Source organism: Manis javanica, chromosome 1 (genome assembly GCF_040802235.1).
Source record: "Manis javanica isolate MJ-LG chromosome 1, MJ_LKY, whole genome shotgun sequence".
Taxonomy (NCBI): Eukaryota; Metazoa; Chordata; class Mammalia; order Pholidota; family Manidae; genus Manis; species Manis javanica.
The window spans coordinates 174,306,056-174,328,822 of NC_133156.1; positions in this window are offsets into that span (position 1 = coordinate 174,306,056).

Below are 22,767 nucleotides of genomic sequence, written 5' to 3' on the forward strand. Positions count from 1 at the left end.
TGAAAATATAACAAAGAAAAATCTTCCTAAAATAGAGACCACAGGACACAGGACAACATCCAGACCACATCCACACCTGCAAGAACCCAGCGCCTTGCGAAGGGGGTAAGATACAAGCCCCGGCCCAGTGGGACCCGAGCGCCCCTCCCCCCAGCTCCCAGCGGGTGGAAAGAAACCAGAGCGGTTTTTTTTTTGGTGAGTGCTTTTTGGAAACCTTAAAGGGACAGGGACCCCATTGCTAGGGAGGCAGGGTGGCGGGACCGGTGAGCGGGTGCCTGGGACCGGCGCCTTAGGACAAAGAATATCCCGCATTTTTCCCTGTGGGACCGGTGGGCGGGTGCCTGAGACCGGCACTTGAGGACGGAGGAAATCGCGCATTTTTCCCCTTTGTTTTTTTTTTCTCTTTTTGGCGAGTGCTTTTTGGAAGCCTTAAAGGGAAAGGGACCCTGGTGCTACAGAGGCAGAGCAGCAGGACCGGTGAGCGGGTGCCTGGGACCAGCGCCTGAGGACAAAGAATATCGCGCGTTTTTCCCTGCAGGACTGGTGGGCGGGTGCTTTTTGGAAGCCTTGAAGGGACAGGGACCCTGGTGCTAGGGAGACAGGGCAGCAGGAACAGTGAGCGGGGCCTGGGACCGGCGCCTGAGGACAAAAAAAAAAAAAAATCACGTGTTTTTTCCTTTTTTGCTTTTTTTTTTTTTTTTCTGTTCCTTCTCTCATTGTTGCTGTTGTTGTTTTGGTTTGGAGAGTGCTTTTTGGAAGTCTTAAAGGGGCAGGACAGGTCACTTAGACCAGAGGCAGGGACTCTGGGGATCTCTGGGCACTCTAACCCCCTGGGCAGCAGGGAGCACAGAGGCCCCTTATGGAGATAAATAGCCTTCCGGCCACTCCCCCTCCAACGGGGCTCCACCATTTTGGAGGAGCAGCCGCAGCCAGGCCATGCCCACAGCAACAGTGAAGATAAACCCCATAGCAACCGGGCAGGAAGCAGAAGCCCTGTCTGCACACAGCTGCCCAGCACAAGCCACTAGAGGTCGCTATTCTCCCAGGAGAGGAAGGCCACAAACCAACAAGAAGGGAAGTTTTTCCAGTGGTCACTTGTACCAGCTCTGCAAACTATCTCTATCACCATGAAAAGGCAAAACTACAGGCAGACAAAGATCACAGAGACAACACCTGAGAAGGACACAGACCTAACCAGTCCTCCTGAAAAAGAATTCAAAATAAAAATCATGAACATGCTGACAGAGATGCAGAGAAAAATGCAAGAACAATGGGATGAGATGCAGAGAAAAATGCAAGAGCAGTGGGATGAAGTCCGAAAGGAGATCACAGATGTCAGGAAGGAGATCACAGAAGTGAAACAATTCCTGGAAGGATTAATAAGCAGAATGGATAAGATGCAAGAGGCCATTGAAGGAATAGAAGCCAGAGAACAGGAACGTATAGAAGCTGACATAGAGAGAGATAAAAGGATCTCCAGGAATGAAACAACACTAAGAGAACTGTGTGACCAAGCCAAAAGGAATAATATTCATATTATAGGGATACCAGAAGAAGAAGAAAGAGGAAAAGGGATAGAAAGTCTCTTTGAAGAAATAATTGCTGAAAACTTCCCCCAAACTGAGGGAGGAAATATTCGAACAGACCATGGAATTACACAGAACCCCCAACAAAAAGGATCCAAGGAGGACAACATCAAGACACATAGTAATTAAAATGGCAAGGATCAAGGACAAGGAAAGAGTTTTAAAGGCAGCTAGAGAGAAAAAGGTCACCTATAAAGGAAAACCCATCAGGCTAACATCAGACTTCTCGACAGAAACCCTACAGACCAGAAGAGAATGGCATGATATATTTAATACAATGAAACAGAAGGGCCTTGAACCAAGGATACTGTATCCAGCACAACTATCATTTAAATATGATGGCGGGATTAAACAATTCCCAGACAAGCAAAAGCTGAGGGAATTTGCTTCCCACAAACCACCTCTACAGGGCATCCTACAGGGACTGCTCTAGATGGGAGCACCCCTAAAAAGAGCACAGAACAAAACACATGACATATGAAGAATGGAGGAGGAGGAATAAGAAGGGAGAGAAGAAAAGAATCTCCAGACAGTGTATATGACAGCTCAATAAGCAAGCTAAGTTAGGCAGTAAGATACTAAAGAAGCTAACCTTGAACCTTTGGTAACCACGAATCTAAAGCCTGCAATGGCAATAAGTACATATCTCTCAATAGTCACCCTAAATGTAAATGGACTTACTGCACCAATCAAAAGACATAGAGTAATAGAATGGATAAAAAAGCAAGACCCATCTATATGCTGCTTACAAGAAACTCACCTTAAACCCAAAGATAAGCATAGACTTAAAGTCAAGGGATGGAAAAACATATTTCAGGCAAACAACAGTGAGAAGAAAGCAGGGGTTGCAGTACTAGTATCAGACAAAATAGACTTCAAAACAAAGAAAGTAACAAAAGATAAAGAAGGATACTACATAATGATAAAGGGCTCAGTCCAACAAGAGGATATAACCATTCTAAATATATATGCACCCAATACAGGAGCACCAGCATATGTGAAGCAAATACTAACAGAACTAAAGAGGGAAATAGACTGCAATGCATTCATTGTAGGAGACTTCAACACACCACTCACCCCAAAGGATAGATCCACTGGGCAGAAAATAAGTAAGGTCACACAGTCACTGAACAACACACTAGAACAGATGGACCTAATAGACATCTATAGAACTCTACATCCAAAAGCAACAGGATATACATTCTTCTCAAGTGCACATGGAACATTCTCCAGAATAGACCACATACTAGCTCACAAAAAGAGCCTCAGTAAATTCCAAAATATTGAAATTCTACCAACCAATTTTTCAGACCACAAAGGTATAAAAGTAGAAATAAATTCTACAAAGAAAACAAAAAGGCTCACAAACACATGGAGGCTTAACAACATGCTACTAAATAATCAATGGATCAATGAACAAATCAAAATAGAGATCAAAGAATATATAGAAACAAATGACAACAACAACACTAAGCCCCAACTTCTGTGGGACGCAGCGAAAGCAGTCTTAAGAGGAAAGTATATAGCAATCCAGGCACACTTGAAGAAGGAAGAAAAATCCCAAATGAATAGTCTAACATCACAATTATCAAAACTGGAAAAACAAGAACAAATGAGGCCTAAAGTCAGCAGAAGAAGGGACATAATAAAGATCAGAGATGAAATAAACAAAATTGGGAAGAATAAAACAATAGCAAAAATCAATGAAACCAAGAGCTGGTTCTTTGAGAAAATAAACAAAATAGATAAGCGTCTAGCCCAACTTATTAAGAGAAAAAGAGAATCAACACAAATCAACATAATCAGAAATGAGAATGGAAAAATCACAACAGACTCCACAGAAATACAAAGAATTATTAAAGACTACTATGAAAACCTATATGCCAGCAAGCTGGAAAACCTAGAAGAAATGGACAACTTCCTAGAAAAATACAACCTCCCAAGACTGACCAAGGAAGAAACACAAAAGTTAAACAAACCAATTACGACCAAAGAAATTGAAACGGTAATCAAAAAACTACCTAAGAACAAAACCCCGGGGCCGGACGGATTTACTTCGGAATTTTATCAGACACACAGAGAAGACATAATACCCATTCTCCTTAAAGTGTTCCACAAAATAGAAGAAGAGGGAATACTCCCAAACTCATTCTATGAAGCCAACATCACCCTAATACCAAAACCAGGCAAAGACCCCACCAAAAAAGAAAATTACAGACCAATATCCCTGATGAATGTTGATGCAAAAATACTCAATAAAATATGAGCAAACAGAATTCAACAGTATATCAAAAGGATCATACACCATGACCAAGTGGGGTTCATCCCAGGGATGCAAGCATAGTACAACATTCGAAAATCCATCAACATCATCCACCACATCAACAAAAAGAAAGACAAAAACCACATGATCATCTCCATAGATGCTGAAAAAGCATTTGACAAAATTCAACATCCATTCATGATAAAAACTCTCAGCAAAATGGGAATAGAGGGCAAGTACCTCAACATAATAAAGGCCATATATGATAAACGCACAGCCAGCATTATACTGAACAGCGAGAAGCTGAAAGCTTTTCCTCTGAGATCGGGAACCAGACAGGGATGCCCACTCTCCCCACTGTTATTTAACATCGTACTGGAGGTCCTAGCCATGGCAATCAGACAAAACAAAGAAATACAAGGAATCCAGATTGGTAAAGAAGAAGTTAAACTGTCACTATTTGCAGATGATATGATACTGTACATAAAAAACCCTAAAGACTACACTCCAAAACTACTAGAACTGATATCGGAATACAGCAAAGTTGCAGGATACAAAATTAACACACAGAAATCTGTAGCTTTCCTATACACTAACAATGAATCAATAGAAAGAGAAATCAGGAAAACAATTCCATTCACCTTTGCATCAAAAAGAATAAAATACCTAGGAATAAACCTAACCAAAGAAGTGAAAGACTTATACTCTGAAAACTACAAGTCACTCTTAAGAGAAATTAAAGGGGACACTAATAAATGGAAACACATCCCATGCTCGTGGCTAGGAAGAATTAATATCATCAAAATGGCCATCCTGACCAAAGCTATATACAGATTTGATGCAATCCCTATGAAACTACCAGCAACATTCTTCAATGAATTGGAACAAATAATTCAAAAATTCATATGGAAACACCAAAGTCCCCGAATAGCCAAAGCAATCCTGAAAAAGAAGAATAAAGTAGGGGGGATCTCACTCCCCAACTTCAAGCTCTACTACAAAGCCATAGTAATCAAGACAATTTGGTACTGGCACAAGAACAGAGCCACAGACCAGTGGAACAGATTAGAGACTCCAGAAATTAACCCAAACAAATATGGTCAATTAATATTTGATAAAGGAGCCATGGACATACAATGGCAAAACGACAGTCTCTTCAACAGATGGTGCTGGCAAAACTAGACAGCTACATGTAGGAGAATGAAACTGGACCACTGTCTAACCCCATATACAAAGGTAAACTCAAAATGGATCAAAGACCTGAATGTAAGCCATGAAACCATTAAACTCTTGGAAAAAAAACATAGGCAAAAACCTCTTAGACATAAACATGAGTGACCTCTTCTTGAACATATCTCCCCGGGCAAGGAAAACAACAGCAAAAATGAGCAAGTGGGACTACATTAAGCTGAAAAGCTTCTGTACAGCGAAAGACACCATCAATAGAACAAAAAGGAACCCTACAGAATATATTTGAAAATGACAGATCCGTAAAGGCTTGACGTCCAGAATATATAAAGAGCTCACACACCTCAACAAACAAAAAACAAATAACCCAATTAAAAAATGGGCAGAGAAACTGAACAGACAGTTCTCTAAAAAAGAATTACAGATGGCCAACAGACACATGTAAAGATGCTCCACATCGCTAATTATCAGAGAAATGCAAATTAAAACTACAATGAGGTATCACCTCACACCAGTAAGGATAGCTGCCATCCAAAAGACAAACAACAACAAATGTTGGCGAGGCTGTGGAGAAAGGGGAACCCTCCTACACTGCTGGTGGGAATGTAAATTAGTTCAACCATTGTGGAAAGCAGTATGGAGGTTCATCCAAATGCTCAAAACAGACCTACCATTTGACCCAGGAATTCCACTCCTAGGAATTTACCCTAAGAACACAGCAATCAAGTTTGAGAAAGACAGATGCACCCCTATGTTTATCGCAGCACTATTTACAATAGCCAAGAATTGGAAGCAACCTAAATGTCCATCGGTAGATGAATGGATAAAGAAGATGTGGTACATATACACAATGGAATACTACTCAGCCATAAGAAGTGGAAAAATCCAACCATTTGCAGCAACATGGATGGAGCTGGAGAGTATTATGCTCAGTGAAATAAGCCAAGCAGAGAAAGAGAAATACCAAATGATTTCACTCATCTGAGGAGTATAGGAACAAAGGAAAAACTGAAGGAACAAAACAGCAGTGGAATTACAGAACCCAAAAATGGACTAACAGGTACCAAAGGGAAAGGAACTGGGGAGGATGGGTGGGCAGGGAGGGATAAGGGGGGGGGAGAAGAAGGGGGGTATTAAGATTAGCATGCATGGGGGGGAGGGAGAAAGGGGAGGGTGGGCAGCACAACACAGAGAGGACAAGTAGTGACTCTACAACATTTTGCTAAGCTGATGGACAGTAACCGTAATGTGGTTGTTAGGGGGGACCTGATATAGGGGAGAGCATAGTAAACATAGTATTCTTCATGTAAGTGTAGATTAAAAATTAAAAAAAAAAGAAGAAAGAAAGAAAGAAAGAAAGAAAGAAAGAAAGAAAGAAAGAAAGAAAGAAAGAAAGAAAGAAAGAAAGAAAGAAAGAAAAAAGAAAGAAAGAAAAGGGGGATTACTCCTTAATTGGATAAAACTATTGGTAAATCAAAGATCAACGCATGCTTTAAATATCCTTAATGTTGATCACTTAAAGGGTGTCAGATGATCAGCTATGGAGGTACTCTTTTCTGATAATATTCCTTTCTCTTAATAAAAAAAAAAAAAAGCAGTTACTGTGTGCTGACCTACAATGAGTTCTGCACAGTGGTATAGAGGGCATGTCAAAGTGTGGGCAAAGGTCTGTTTGTTTCTATGCAGAAGATCAAGGCCTAGCTTGGATACCCAGAAAATGAACTAAGATAGGATATGAGGAGGAGCTTCCGGCATCAGCACTCTCTAGAGGACTTGTGCCGGGGGATGATCATCAAAAAGCCTCCACAGGGATCTGGACGATGCTGCGGGTTTGGCTGCATCCAGCCCACCGTCTCCTGGACTTGCCATTGGAATGAGGAGGGAGATGTCTAGGCTGGCATGTGTATACAGTGAGACAACAAATTTGACCAGATCTGTACTGTTGGAACTCAACCAGGAGTTGGGAGGGGTGCAAGTTGTAGCACTCCAAAATCTCATGACTATAGACTATCTACGGTTAAAAGAACATATGGGATGTGAACAGATCCCAGAAATGGGCTGCTTTAATTTGTCTGATTTTTCTCAGACTGTTCAAGTACAATTGGACAATATCCATCATATCATAGATAAATTTTCACAAATGCCTAGGGTGCCTAAATGGTTTTCTTGGCTTCACTGAAGATGGATGGTAATTATAGATTTGCTTTGTTTATGTCACCGTATTCCTATTATGTTAATATGTGTGTGCAAATTAGTTAGTAGTTTAAAACCTATACATACTTAAGGTACTCTACAAGAAGATATGTCAAAGAAATAATTAATCCTCCCATGTTTCCTTCCATATGCTACATCTATAGCTTTTCTTCTTCCTTCCTAATTACAACCCTTAAATAGAATTCGTGCCTCATATTGAATTTACCGAGTATCATAATTCCTCCAGGTGGTAAAGATACCTCGAGACAAGTGCTGGGCACAGAAGTCACAGGGCATAAATCTGCAAAGAAGTAAAAAGCTAACCTTTTCAAACAATATGGCTTCTCTCTCACTTACCAACTTTACATTTCCCTGTATGGCCCCGGAAGATGACTGGTTAGCCAGAGACAGGTAAGATTCCTCAAGGGAGGAACAACCTAAGACAGGCACAGTCGCAGGGGGGCCATCAGGTGAGAATTTGGGAATCAACAGAGGTGAGGCTCAGAACCTCACCCCCCCCTGCTTTGAGAGAAATTTTCTGCATCCGTGGATGTCTTGCTGCCCTTGTCTAGCCTGGATTAATACTTAGTCCATAGGCACACACCTGATCATCTGATCATCTACATTTGCCCTCTTACAGCACTAAACTATGTTTTCTACCTTTATCTTGCATCTACCTACCACTTCAGCATTTTATTAAAAATAAAAATAGTAATAATAATAGAGGGAGAAATGTCGGATCAACATTTAAATCAAGTATAAAAATCAAATGAATATTCATATTTGACCTGATTGTTTATAGTTCGTAATGCGTGATCAAAACCGAAAGTTTCTGTGATGAATGCCCTTGTACTGTTCACCATGTAAGAATTTATTCACTATGTAAGAATTCGTTCACCATGTAAGAACTTGTTCGTTATGCTTCAGAAGATTGGAGACTGACGAGAATTAGGCTTGAGATGGATTAATGATTGTACATTGAGCATTGACCCCCCTATACTGAATTTTATTGTTGTTAACAACCATTTGATCAATAAATATGAGAGATGCCCTCTCAAAAAAAAAAAAAAACATCAGAAATAGGACTATTCATATGATCCACCAATCCATCTTCTGGGTATTTAACTAATGGAAATGAAATACTTGAAAAGATATCTGCACCCTCCATGTTCATTGAAGTATTATTTACAAGAGCTAAGACACAGGAACTATTGATAAATGATGAATGGTTAAAGAAAATGGGAGATAGACATATACACAATGGAATATTATTCAGCCATTAAAAAGGAAATGCTGCATTTTTCAACAACATAAATGGACCTTGAGGACATTATGCAAAGTGACATAAACCAGACCATGAAAGACAAATACTGTATGATCTCACTTATATGTGGAATTTTAAAAAACCTATTTCATAGAAACAGAGAACAAATTGATGGTTGCCAGAACTGAGAGTTGGGGGATGGGTGAAATGGATCAAAGTATACAAATTTCCAGTTATAAGATAAATAAGTTCTGAGAATATAATGTACAACATCATCACTGTTGTGAGCAATACTGTGTTGTATATTTGAAAGTTAATGAAAGACTAGATTTTAAAAGTTCTCATCACAAGAAAAAAATGTGTATCTCTGTTAGGTGATAGATATTAAACTTTATTGTATTAATAGTTTCACAATATGTACATATATCATTCATTGCGTTGTACTCCTTAAACCCATACAATTTTATTTGTCAATTTTTATTCAATAAAACTGGAAATAATACTAAGGGACATTAAGCTGTAAGATTTAAATGCACTGTTGTAAACATACATATTTCTACAATGAATATGAAAAACATTTTGAAATATTCAATAAACTTAAAGAAAGACACACACTATAACTCAGCAATTTTTATCCTGGCTATAGGACCTAGAAAACCTCATACATATTTACAAAAATAATCACATAAGTGGATTAAACAAGATAGCGGCATGAGAAGTGAGGCAGAAACCTCCCAAAACCACATACAACATGAAAGTACAGCATGTACAACTAATGCTGAAAGAGTGACTGGAAAGAAGGCTGAAACAGATGGCCTACATCTGGGGAAAAGAGAAGACTTCACAGAAAAGGGTAAAGTAGCAAAGCTGCAATCCAGCAGGACCCAAGCCCTTACTCCACCATCCCAGATCGCCTGTGGGAGATAGAGAAATAGAGCAGGGAGGGAATAGAAGCCCAGGATTGCTAAATACTCACCCCTGGAGATCTACTTTGGGAGCACTAACCTGCATTTCATGGCACTATGGAGATTAGAGGGGTTGGAAAGCAAAGAGAAGTGGAATACTTGGAGAGACTGAGATTCCAGCCTCTCATGTAGAACAGGTATCCACAACTAGCCACTCCAGGAAAAAAGGAAGGCAGGCACTTTACTTCCCAACAGCAACATGGCTGCTAAAGTGGCAAGGATTTCACAGAGCTAGCTGCTCAGGAGAAAGGACAAGTAGACAAAATTGTCTCAGCATACTCAACCCACCAGGTTGGGTTATTTTAGGAGCTTCACACACTCCATCCCCCTGGCTGTCAGCACAGCCCCAAGGTCCCTCACTGAAATATGCAGCCTGCTGCTCCTTCCTACTGGCCAGCACTATTTTGCAAACATGCTGTCCCCACCATCGTGCCAGGCCAGCGGGAGGGCAGCCCCACGTAATGCTGCTACATGAGCATAGCATAGAGGCTCCTCCCTGTGCACTCGACCCAATGACCCTGACAATGGAGGCAGGTATTACAGCCAGGAAGCAGGAAAAAGCTATTTCCTCCCAAAAGGCACTGGTAACATGCACCTGCAACCCCACATCACTCCAGGAGCAGGGCAGCTCCAGAGAGTAGAACTATGCACAGAGGGTGCTGCCAACACAAGTTATAATTCCATAGTAATCATTAGGAAAATAAAATGGCAATAGAACCTAGTACAAACCAAAATCCCTCAAACACCAGAAAGAGAGCTAAAGTGAAAATGAAATTATCAATCTTCCTGATAAAGATTTCAAAATAAAAATCATAAACATGCTCATGGAAGTACAGAAAAATATTCAAGACTTCAGGGAGGACTTTAACAAAGACATAGAAACTGAAAAATACAGTATCTGAAGTGAAATATACAAATGGAGGGATTTAAGCAGATTAGATGAAGCAGAGGAAATGGTAAATGGAAAAGAAATTAGAGAACAGGAATACAAAGAAGCTTAGACACAGACAGAAAAAATGAACTCTGGGAATGAAAGAATATTAAGAGAATTGTGTGACCAACCCAAATGGAACAACATTTGCATTATGAGAGTAACAGAAGAAGAGAGAGAGAAAGGCATAGAAAGTCTCTTTGAGGATATAATTGGTGAAAACACCCCCAATCTGGGGAAGGAAATAGTCTCTCAGGCCATGAATGTGTTAAGATCTCCCAACACAAGGGACCTGAGGGAGACAACACTAAGACACATACTAATTAAAATGACAAAGTTCAAAGAAAAGGACAGGGTATTAAAGGCAGCCAAAGAGAGAAAAAAGATCACCTACAAAGCAAAACCCATCAGGCTATCATCAGACTTCTCAGCAGAAACCTCACAGGCCAGAAAGGAATGGCATGATATATTTAATGCAATGAAACAGAAGGGACCCCAACCAAGAATACTCTGCCTGGAAAGATTATCATTTAAATTTGAAGCAGGGATTAAATAATTTCCAGATTAGCAAATTAAATAATTTCCAGATTAATCTACACACATAAACAGAATCAGAAATGAGAAAGGAAAAATCACTATGGACATCACAGAAATACAAAGAATTATTAGAGCATACTTATGAAAAACTATATGCTAACAAACAATAGTCTAGAAGAAATGGACAACTTTCTAGAAAAATACAACCTCCCAAGGCTGACCAAGCAAGAAACAGAAAATCTGAACAGACCAATTACCAGCAATGAAATTGAATCAATAATCAAAAAACTACCCAAAAACAAAACCCCCAGGCCAGATGTCTTGGCCACTGAATTTTATCAAACATTTAGTGAAGACCTAATACCCATCCTCCTTAAAGTTTCCAAAAAGTAGAAGAGGAGGGAATACTTCTTAACTCATTTTATGAGGCCAGCATTATTCTAATACCAAAACGAGGCAAAGACACCACAAAAAAAGAAAATTACAGACCAGTATGCCCAATGAACATAAATGCAAAAATCCTCAAAACATATTAGCAAATCAAATTCAAAAATACATCAAAAACATCATCCATCAAGATCAAGTAGGATTTATTCCAAGGATACAAGGATAGTACAATATTAAAAAATCTATCAACATCATACACCACATCAACAAAAGACAGAAATCACATGATCATCTCAATAGATGCTAAAAATGCATTCGACAAAATTCAACATCCATTCATGATGTAAACTCTCAACAAAATGGGTATAGAGAGCAAGTACCTCAACATAATAAAGGCCATATATGACAAACCCACGGCCAACATCATTCTTGACAGAGAAAAGGTGAAAGCTTTTCCTCTAAGATCAGGAGCAAGACAAGGATTCCCACTCTCCCCACTTTTATTCAACATAGTACTGGAGGTCCTAGCCATGGCAGTCAGACAACACAAAGAAATAAAAAGCGTCCAGATTGTTGATGAAGAAGTTAATCTGTCACTATTTGCAGATGATATGATATTGTAAATAAAGAACCCTAAAGAATCCCCCCAAAACAAACAGGACTACATCTAGCTATAAAGGTTCTGTACAGCAAACGACACCATCAGTAGAACAAAAGGCATCCTATAGTATGGGAGAATATAGTCATAAATGACTTGTTTGATAAGGGGTTAACATCCAAAATATATAAAAAACTCACATACCTCAACACCCAAAGAACAAATAACCCAATTAACATGTATGTGGGTTGAGGATCTGAACAGACGCTTCTTCAAATAAGAAATTCAGATGGCCAACAGGCACATGAAAGGATGCTCCACATCGCTGATTATCAGTGAAATGCAAATTAAAACCACAGTGAGGTATCACCTCACACCAATTAGGATGGCCAACATCCAAAAGACAAGAAACAACAAATGCTGGCAAGGATAAGTAGAAAGGGAAATCCTCCTACTTTGTTGGTGGGAATGTAAATTAGTTCAACCATTGTGGAAAGTAATATGGAGTTTCCTCCACAAACTAAAAATAGAAATACCTTTTGACCCAGTAATTCCATTCCTAGGAATTTATTCAAAGAAAACAATATCCCTGATTCAAAAAGATATATGCACCCCTATGTTTGTCACAGCACTATTTACAATAGCCAAGATATGGAAGCAACCTAAGTGTCCATCAGCAGATGAATGGATAAAGAAGACATATACACAATGGAATATTATTCAGCCATAAAAAGAAAAGAAATCCTACCATTTGCAGCAACATGGATAGAGCTAGAGGGTATTATGCTCAGTGAAATAAGCCAGGTGGCGAAAGATAAGTATCAAATTATTTCACTCACTTGTAGAGTATTACAGCAAAGCAAAACTGAAGGAACAAAGCAACAGCAGACTCAGAGATTCCAAGAAGGGACTAGTGGTTACCAAAGGAAGGATGTGGGAAGGGTGGCTGGGGAGGGAAAGGAGAAGGGGATTAATGATCATTATGATTAGCACACATAAGGTAGGGGGGTCAGGGGCAGGCAGTATAGCACAGAGAAGACAAGTAGTGACTCTCTAGCATCCAACTATGCTGATGGACAGTGACTGCAATGGGGTGTGTGGGGGGAGCTTGATAATATGGATGAATGTAATAACCACAGTGTTGCTCATGTGAAACCTTTGTAACACTGTCTATCAATGATACCTTAAGAAAATAAACATCAAATTCTAATGTTTTTTGGAAAAATAAAACAGAACTTTAAATAATGCCACATATTGTTAGTGGATTTTGTATCTATCTGCTTGCCTATCTTTTTTTAAATCAAGATACACAATGTTTGATAGTCACAGTATAGCTGTCTTGCATGGTTCAAAAATTATGGACAATTTCATATTTTCTTTGTTATTTAATAAAAAACATTGAATGTAAATTAATTAATGACTCACTGTAATACTGGTAATATAAATAACTCACATTTTATAAAAGTTATTAGTTGCAGCAAAATGCCTGATTCACTAGTGAGTTCAAACAGTGAGGGTGAGAACTAGTTTCTGGATGACAGAAACTAGTCAAAGTCATCTCGAAAGACTTGGGGAAAATGTGAACAAAAGAAAACATGCATTAGTATGCTATACAACACAGGATAAGCAAAATCATAGACTAATACTAAATTCAAATCTGAAATTAATTATTTAATATGTAGTGAATATATATATGTAGTGAATATATAACATATTGTCAATTATGTAATATAATTAGTATTGGATGTTACAAGTTAAATTATTCATATAGGACAATAATAATTGTACAACAAAATCTTTAAAATGAGGAATCCATTACTATAGCTGAGGCCACAGGGGAGATGAGTCTTAAGAGAGATTATTACTTTATCTTCAGTTATAGGAAGCTTAGAGTCCATGTGGAACAAGATTTTGAAGTTTTGCATGTAATTCTAGAGGTAAAAACTAAGATTGGTTAGATAAAAATTTCAGGGAGCCATCTCCATGCAGTATAAAGACATTGCTAACAAACTAAGACACACAATGGAGATGTGTGCTAATGAATACTTATGTTAAGAAGTTTCAAGATTTATGCAGTAGCACCACTGTACCTATACAATGTTTGACTATGTCATTTCTCAGGAATCTTTCACCTGTATAATTATATTTCCATAAACTATGATAAGGTTGTATTAAATAGTGCTTCATCTGCTTCTGGCATGTAATACCTATGCAAAAAAACCTACCTAAATGGGAAAAACTGCTTAAATGGGAAATGTGAATAAATACACCTATATTGAGTATTTAAGTTACAGGACAGAAGCATCTATCATAGTCCTTAGCACATACATAGTAACCAATAAATGTGTATATCTTTATTTCAATTATTAGAATGTTTATAAAAATGTGTCAACTGTATATGTTAAGTGATTACTAGGTGATCAGTATATCACCAGTAAATACATTAAATATATTGGTTCTCCCTAATTCAGTAGATTTGAATTGAAAACTCATACAGTCTTCTGAAAAATGGAGGAATTAACTTCACCTCCACTTAATCCAGATCGAATTTTGCCCTGTTCCTCATTGCCACAGTTTCTCAATTCTATGGAATTCCCTAATTGGACACTAGTTTTTAGCTCTGCTGCATTGCCAGTGGTTTCTACCATAGGGGTCCAAGGCTATGACTGAGATAGAATACTGTTCAGAAAAATGCTATCCATTGGGTGAACTCAACTACATTTTTGTGTGTGAATGGATCAGAATTTAGATTGTTGTGGGTATAAGGAAGTGATATTCTATTGTTTGCAAATAGGCAAACTGTAGGATAATAAAGGTCAAAAGTTTCATGTAGTTTCCAGATAGCTATTCCAAGGAGGCCATGATCCAAAGTACCCATGTTTCTGAAAACTTCTATCCTTTAACCTTTTTGAAAAGTAGTGATTAGTTATAAGTGGGAATATCTCTCATTCCTCTCCCATCTCCAGCTACCAGTCTAAGGTGACAAGTTGCCATCACTTTTTAAAAAACAGCTCTAAGAAACTACCTTCATGGCTTCATTGGCTGCGTATTCTCCAACCAGGGGTCATGGTTATGTCTGAGCCAAAAGCAAACAGTATGGACAGAGTGGTAAAATGATTTTCCTAGTCAACTCTCTTTCCCCAAACAGATTATTTTTTTCAAAAATAAAAGAATAAGGGTCTATCACTCTTCATTGTACATGAAAGTGCACACTTCATGGCCACTTTGTGACATTTACTTTCATTACTTTTTAATATTTCCTTAGAATACAAGTTTTTAAGAAGTGTTTTATTTTTTAAATCAAAACTTAATTTTTCCACGGCAGTTTTGGTTCATAGCACAATTGAGGGGAAGGTAGAGAATTTTCATATACTGCTTGCCCCTACACTTGCAATAGCCTCCCTCATTACCAACATCTCTCCTCAGAGTGGTACATTTGTTACAATTGGTGAACACACTTTGACACATCATAATCACCCAATCTCCGTTGTGTACATCATTGTTCACTCTCGGTGCTGTAAATTCTATGGATTTGGACAAATTGATAATAATATATCCATCATTATGATAACATACAGAATATTTTCACTGCCATAAAAATCTTCTGCACTCTTCCTGTTCTTCTGTCTCCCATCCTCACCCCTGGAATCCACTGACCTTTTTATTGTAGCCATAATTTTACCTCTTCCAAATGTCATATAGTTGGAATCATACAGTGTGTAGCCTTTTAAGATTGGCTTCTTTCACTCAGTTAAATGCATTAAAATTCCCAGTGTATCTGTTCATAGCTTCATAGCTCATTTCTTTGTAGTAATAAATAATATGCCATTGTCTAGATATACCACACTTTATCCATTAAGCTACTGAAAGAAATCTTGATTGCTTCAAGATTTGGCAACTATTAATAAAGCTGTCATAAACATCTGTCTGCAGGTTTTTGTCTGAACATAAGTTTTCAAATCCTTTGGATAAATACTAAGAAGTACGATTGCTGGATTATACAGTAAGAGTATGTTTAGTTTTGTAAAAAATTCTGAAATTGTCTTCCAAAGTGGCTGTACCATTTTGTATTTCCACCAACAATGAATGAGTGTTCTTATTGCTCCACATCCTTGTCAGCATTTAGTGGTGTCAGTGTTCTACATTTTGGCCATTCTCATCAGTGTATGTATCTCATTGCTTTAATTTGCATTTACCTGATGACTTATAATTTAAACATCTTTTCACATGATTATTTTCCATCTGTCTTCATTGGTGAGGTATTAAAATCTTTGGCCCATTTTTTATCAGAGTATTTTGTGTTCTTTGAATTTAAGTGTTGTTTGTATATTTTGGAAAACAGTCCTTTATCAGATGTGTCTTTTGAATATATATTCTTCCAGTGTGACTTGTCTTCTCATTCTCCTGACATTGTCTTTCATAGAGCAGAAACTTCTAAATTTAATCAAGTCCAGCTTATCAATCATTTCTTTTATAGATTGTTCCTTTTCCATTGTATCTAAAAAATCATTACCATAGCCAAGTTCATCTGTGTTTTCTCCTAAGTTATCTTCTAGGAATTTTATAGTTTTGCATTTTACATTTAATTTTATGATCTATTTTGCATTAGCTTTTGTAAAAAATGTGAGATCTCTATCTATATTCATTATTTTGCATCTGTATGCCCAGTTATTCCAGCACCATTTGTTGAAAAGACCATTTATTCTGTTGTATTTCACTTGCTCCTTTGTCGAAGATCAGTTGGCCATATTTACTTGGGTTTATTTCCAGGCTTTCTATTCTGCTCCTTTGACCTATTTGTATATACTTTCATCAATACCACATAATGTTGACTAGTACAGCTTTATAATGTTCCCATTATTAAGGTGAGCTAGTTGTTTTACTGATGCTAAATTATATGGCTTTACATATTTTGGATAATATTCCCTTATCAGATGTATGGTTTAGAAATATTTTCTCCCATTCTGTAAATAATCTCTTCATTTTTCTCAGGTTATTTTTCCTTTGCTGTGCAGAGCCTTCTAGTTTGATGTAGCAACATGTAGTTGGTTGGTTTGTTTTGTTTTTGTTGCCTTGCATTTGAGCTCATATAAAAAAAACTAACAAGATCCATGTTAAGGAGCTTTTTCCCCTGTATTTGCTTCTAGGAGTTTTATGATGTCAGGTTTTACATTTAAATCTTTAATTCATTTTGAATTATTTTTGTGCATGGTGCAAGGTGAGAGTTAATTTCAAAGCAGTATATAGGATAAAAAACCCATACATAAGACTAAGCTGTTTTATTTAACCTAATAAAGTACTCTCCCCAATCATTTCCCCATGCTTAATAAAGAACAAGGCATGGACTATTGTTTTATTTCTACTCCCTCCCCTTCCTTCCCTCACTGGTTATATATCCAATTTCAATACCATGGTGATTTTTATGGGCTTCAAAAACTCTCGTATCTATGGCTTTGAGGTCTTAATTTCCGGCATTTGAAGACTTGCAATTCTAGGTTTCATGTTTAGCCATATATATAAAAAATTATCACATTTTATTTGGATAGCTCAAGGAAAGAGGTTTTCTATATGGACTATGCCTTTGAAGGAGAGATTTGAGTGTTTCCAATTCTTGATTCCCTTCCTTCTTTGATATTTAATGATATTGATCTGATTAGCCATGTGACTTATTTGGCCAACTACATGTTACTAACATGACCCAAGTAATAGTTTTTATGCCTACAGGTTGAGGTAGGTGTTTTTACTGAATTCATTTCACAGATAATAAAACTAAGTCTCTAAGAAAATCACTGACTTTTCCAGGAATAAACAATGAATTTGTAGAAATGAAATTTGAATTTATTCTTCAGACTTAATGTGATGTATAATCTGCAAGGAGACTGTGCATGTAATACGTTTCAAAAGCATACACAAACAGGTAGAAAGTTAATCAAAGATAAATATTACAAAGAGTGTAAAGTAAAATAACAATAATAAAAATAGTAATTAATTAGCATTTGGGACACCAAAATGAGCTGGGGTGGAAAAATTGCTAAGTTAAACAAAAACACTCTTTTGTTATTTTTAGCACAAAAAATCAAAGAAAAGATAATTCATTGTGGCCAACTGTAGCTGTGATGATTTTCTTATTTTACTTACATTTGAGCTTTTCCAAAGAAAAATTGTAGCTGCCAAATGATGAATTACATAGAAAAGCAGAACGTCTTAATCCACATATATGGCTTTTGTCTTCTATGTCAAATAAAATGAGCACTGGACTAAAATAGAAGCACAAACAGAAATACCAGAGACAGTTTCTCAAGACAATGCTCATGATGAATCAAGATATTTTATGTGAACAACTAGCTGTTTGATTCATTTCAAGTCCCCAACAAATTTGATACCAGAGTGAAAAAAACAATAAGCAGGATCTCTGAATGGTCATTTGTGATCATTGAATCATTGTTATAAATAGGAGAATACTCTGTAAAATTGGCAACTATTTTGTTGACTTTTGCAATGGATGCTCAAATGAAATAAACCAGCTTTGGACTGGCTCATTTAATCCTGGGCAAGACTCTATAACCAAAGACAATTAACATAAGCTTAGGTTCACTTTAACAGGCTATGTAATATTAAACCCATTCATTTCCTTGGGAAATGTAGTAGATCAGTAGTTATTGCAAAAATCAGATAGACACAGAGATTACTGAGGCATTTCATAATACTTCTTATGAGACACTTGAAGCTGCAAAGGAAAGTACAGGTGAGATGCAACAGCAATTTATTGGATCAGAAGTCAATTGAACAATTTTTGCCTTAATGTGAATGCAAATTTGGTCAACTGGTTGGGTGACTTTCTAGTGATTACCTCAGGACCTTACATATTGTTCTCCCTAATCTACTTTTATAGCATGTTGTTAACAATGGATGTCATATTGATCATATTCACAAATGACATAGTTTCTAAGTTGGCATATCATTTGAATAGTATATTTGGAAGGGTTATAGACCTCAGAAATCATGTAAAATGATCATTCCATTCAACTAACTAATGAAATCCATAATGCAAGTGCTAAAAATAGAGGTAGGGTAGGGTACAACTCAGATAGTAGTAAATCTTTACCTAACAAAAAATCATAAGTGGGTGGAAAATATCCACCTGGTAAAAGAATAAAGGAAAATGTTTGAGTGAAAATATAAAACATTGACCCTCTTCTTTATGAAAATATAAGTGTTTTGCTTGTGGTCTGATATTTCAAAATTGTCAAGTGAGAAAAATATGCAGCTGAGCACTCTGCAGGTTTCAGAAAGGGACAAAGTAAAGCATGACATTTCAAGATCAAAGGATCAATAAGTGTACATGTATGAGGAATGCACTGCAAATATGTTTTGAGACCACAAGTATTCCTCTTGCATTCAGTCATCATGAAATCAAGGACAGTGAAAATGCCTAAAAAATTATGAATTTGGGAGAAATTATCACATAAATTACATGAACATTTTCTGTTAATTAAAAGCATGCTTGAAGAAAATGGGACAAATAATCTGGAAATGATTTATTGTAAGATTGTGTGGTTTAAATACATGAAGTGGTATTTCTCGAAGTGTTACTTAGAAGAAAGAATTGATTTCTTCTGTGGATAAGTAAAGCATAGAGGTGACATCTAATAATTGATGAAACTACTCTATTTTAGGTAATGAAGTGTTTTATATACTTTTTTCTTATTCCTCAAAACGACTCCATTTGTCTGATTAGGAAACTGAATGAAAATTTAGAACTTCATGTTACATTCTCAAAGGAATCTGACTTATAAATAGTAGGGGTGACCTTTGAATTCAGGTCTATACTAGGTCCTTTTGTGGACTGCTGTGAGCTAGAACTTGATTCAGATAATTCTTCAATAAGAAAAGATCCAAATTTCCACCCCTCTCACCACCCCCCACCCCATCATATACTTGGGATCAAGGATGTAGGGTTGATCAAAGAGGTTTGGTGAGCTTTGCCTTTTCCTCCCCTTAGCTTGGCCTCTAAACCCTATAGGAACTGTGTCCAGCCATATGATTGAAATTAAACTGAGGAGCAGAAGAGGCTCATACTGTTTCTCTAAAGGAAGAATTAAGTTCATTAATTTACATAGCATTTCCATTTTTTTCATTTTGATCTCTCTGCAGTCCTGTGAGATAAGCTGAAGTCTTCAATATAAAGCAATCATAACTATACCATTTCCCAAGGATTCAACTAATTTCGTTTAGAATTTGGGCTAGAACTTAATTCTGAATAACAGCTTCTTACCTTTCCACTTATATAAATGGCAATTACATGAATTTATTTATATCTATTCTTACACAGTGTTTATGGATTAAATTTTACTACATATTAAAGAAATAGAGAAGCATAAATGAAAACACAGTTTTTGACACAATAAGGCTTTAGGCTTGTTCTCAACATAATTGCCACCAAGTATATTTCAAACTGGTTTCTGGGTTCATTTGAAATATTATATTGTTCTGAGTCGTTTCCTAAATTGCTTTTGTGGTCTTCACATCCCTATCTTCTTCTAAATTCTGTTTTTATGAGCAAACAATGATTTCTAAATATTAACTTCTTTCAAGTATACAACATGTTATTGCAGCTAAAGTTTATTGGGTAATTGGGTCAGTTTCTTGCATGTGATGATTTTATCATCACAAATACTAACTGAAGGACAAAGAAAAGATACAGCGAAAGTGTCAGTGATGGATGGAGTAGAAGATTGTTTTGGCATCAATATGATGGCTTCCTTAAGACTGCAACACTAATTGTTATATGAATGTCATGTTAAGGGAAAAAAGAAATCTGACAAAAATACATTAATTGGTAATGTAGTGCTAGTATCAGCTGAACATAATGAGCAGTAATTTTGCTCAATCCAAAAATCAAAGGTAGTTATGTAAGATGAGCTATGAAAAGGCTATTATTAATAAAAACAAAGCACATTTCTGCCAACATGGCATTGAACTAGTGGTCCAAGAAGTTAATACATAGAAATATTTATTTTGGAATGATTTATAAATAATATGTAAAAACATATATAGAAAGGGATGTGATGTTGAAATCATAACACTCAAAAAATTATCTAGTATTATAATTTAATGAATTATTCTGGAAACTAGAAATACAGCTCTCTCTTAGAATATGTTTTTTTTTTTGAGAGGGCATCTCTCATATTTATTGATCAAATGGTTGTTAACAACAATAAAATTCTGTATAGGGGAGTCAATGCTCAATGCACAATCATTAATCCACCACCCCAAGCCTAATTTTCATCAGTCTCCAATCTTCTGAAGCATAATGAACAAGTTCTTACATGGTGAACAAATTCTTACATAGTGAATAAGTTCTTACATGGTGAACAGTACAAAGGCAGTCATCACAGAAACTTTCAGTTTTGATCACACATTATGATCTATAAACAATCAGGTCAAATATGAATATTCGTTTGATTTTTATACTTGATTTATATGTGGATCCCACATTTCTCCCTTTATTATTATTATTTTTTTTAATAAAATGCTGAAGTGGTAGGTAGATGCAAGATAAAGGTAGAAAACATAGTTTAGTGCTGTAAGAGAGCAAATGTAGATGATCAGATGTGTGCCTGTAGACTATGTGTTAATCCAAGCTAGACAAGGGCAATAAAACATCCACAGATGCAGAAAATTTCTTAGAATATGTTTTTAAAAGTTCTTCCCCTCCTTCATCCCTCCTTTCTTGTACTCCTTTCTCTTCTCTCAGGACAAAGATCATATTATCCACCCAAAAATCATATAAGTAGCTAATACTACTCCTGTTTTTCAGATAAAGAAAGTGAAGTACAGATTAAGTAAATAATTGACTCATTGTCATATTTTGAGTAAATACTGGTGCCACATACTGAAATCTGGTAATGCAGTTGTAAAGGCTGTGTCCTCTTGTTAGTTGGTGTAGAAACAAAAAAAGACAGACATCACAAATTCCAGGACCATGACAAAAATAAAACTTTCCTGTACCTGGAATGGTCTCACACTGAAAATTAGTAGACTCAGAGAAAGAGTAAGATGGATCTCAGAATTTTGTTTGTGATGAATAAAAGAAAAAAATCTGTGTATACCTTAGAAAGGTAATAAAACTTATCCAAAGCTGAGTGGGTCAATTTTTAACACAGTACACACTCACACACAGATACTAGGTTTAGACTTTTAAATAGGGTAGGAATCATGGGAAAGGAAAAAAGGGGTGGTGAGATGAGATGAGGATACCCATCCGGCAAGCCATGCCAGCTATAAAAGGAAATAAAAGAAGCGAAATTGACTTAAGAAGTAGGTTAGAGTTTAAAAATACCTAGCTAAGAATACATGAAAATATGGGATAATCACAGAGAAAAATGAGAGTGTATCATTAGATAAAATATTGCCAGGCTTTATTGCAGGAAAAGAAATAACATAGTAGAACATTTGAAATGCCAGTGAAGTCAGGATTGTTCTTTTAGTCCACACTGTCAATTCATATTCATGGTATATTATTGTTTGGTGAGTATGGTGAGTTGAAGATAATTTGAGATCATGAAAAGGATAATATGTACATGCATGTATATAATGTAAATACAGTATTAAGTTTAATGAAAGATTAGCCTCTGTTGGTCTATATTAAAATGCTCTGGGAACAAGTCAATAAGACATTTATAAATGTGCTGAGGAGTTGAACTTATCATCCTTTGGGTTGATTGGGTTGGAAAAGTGAACCTCAAAGATGTCAACAGGACTTTTAAAACTTAGGCTACTTCTGTTCCCCCAAGGGAGAAAAGTGTCATGACTGATAAAACAACTGACAGTTCGTCACATTAGGTTTAGAGAA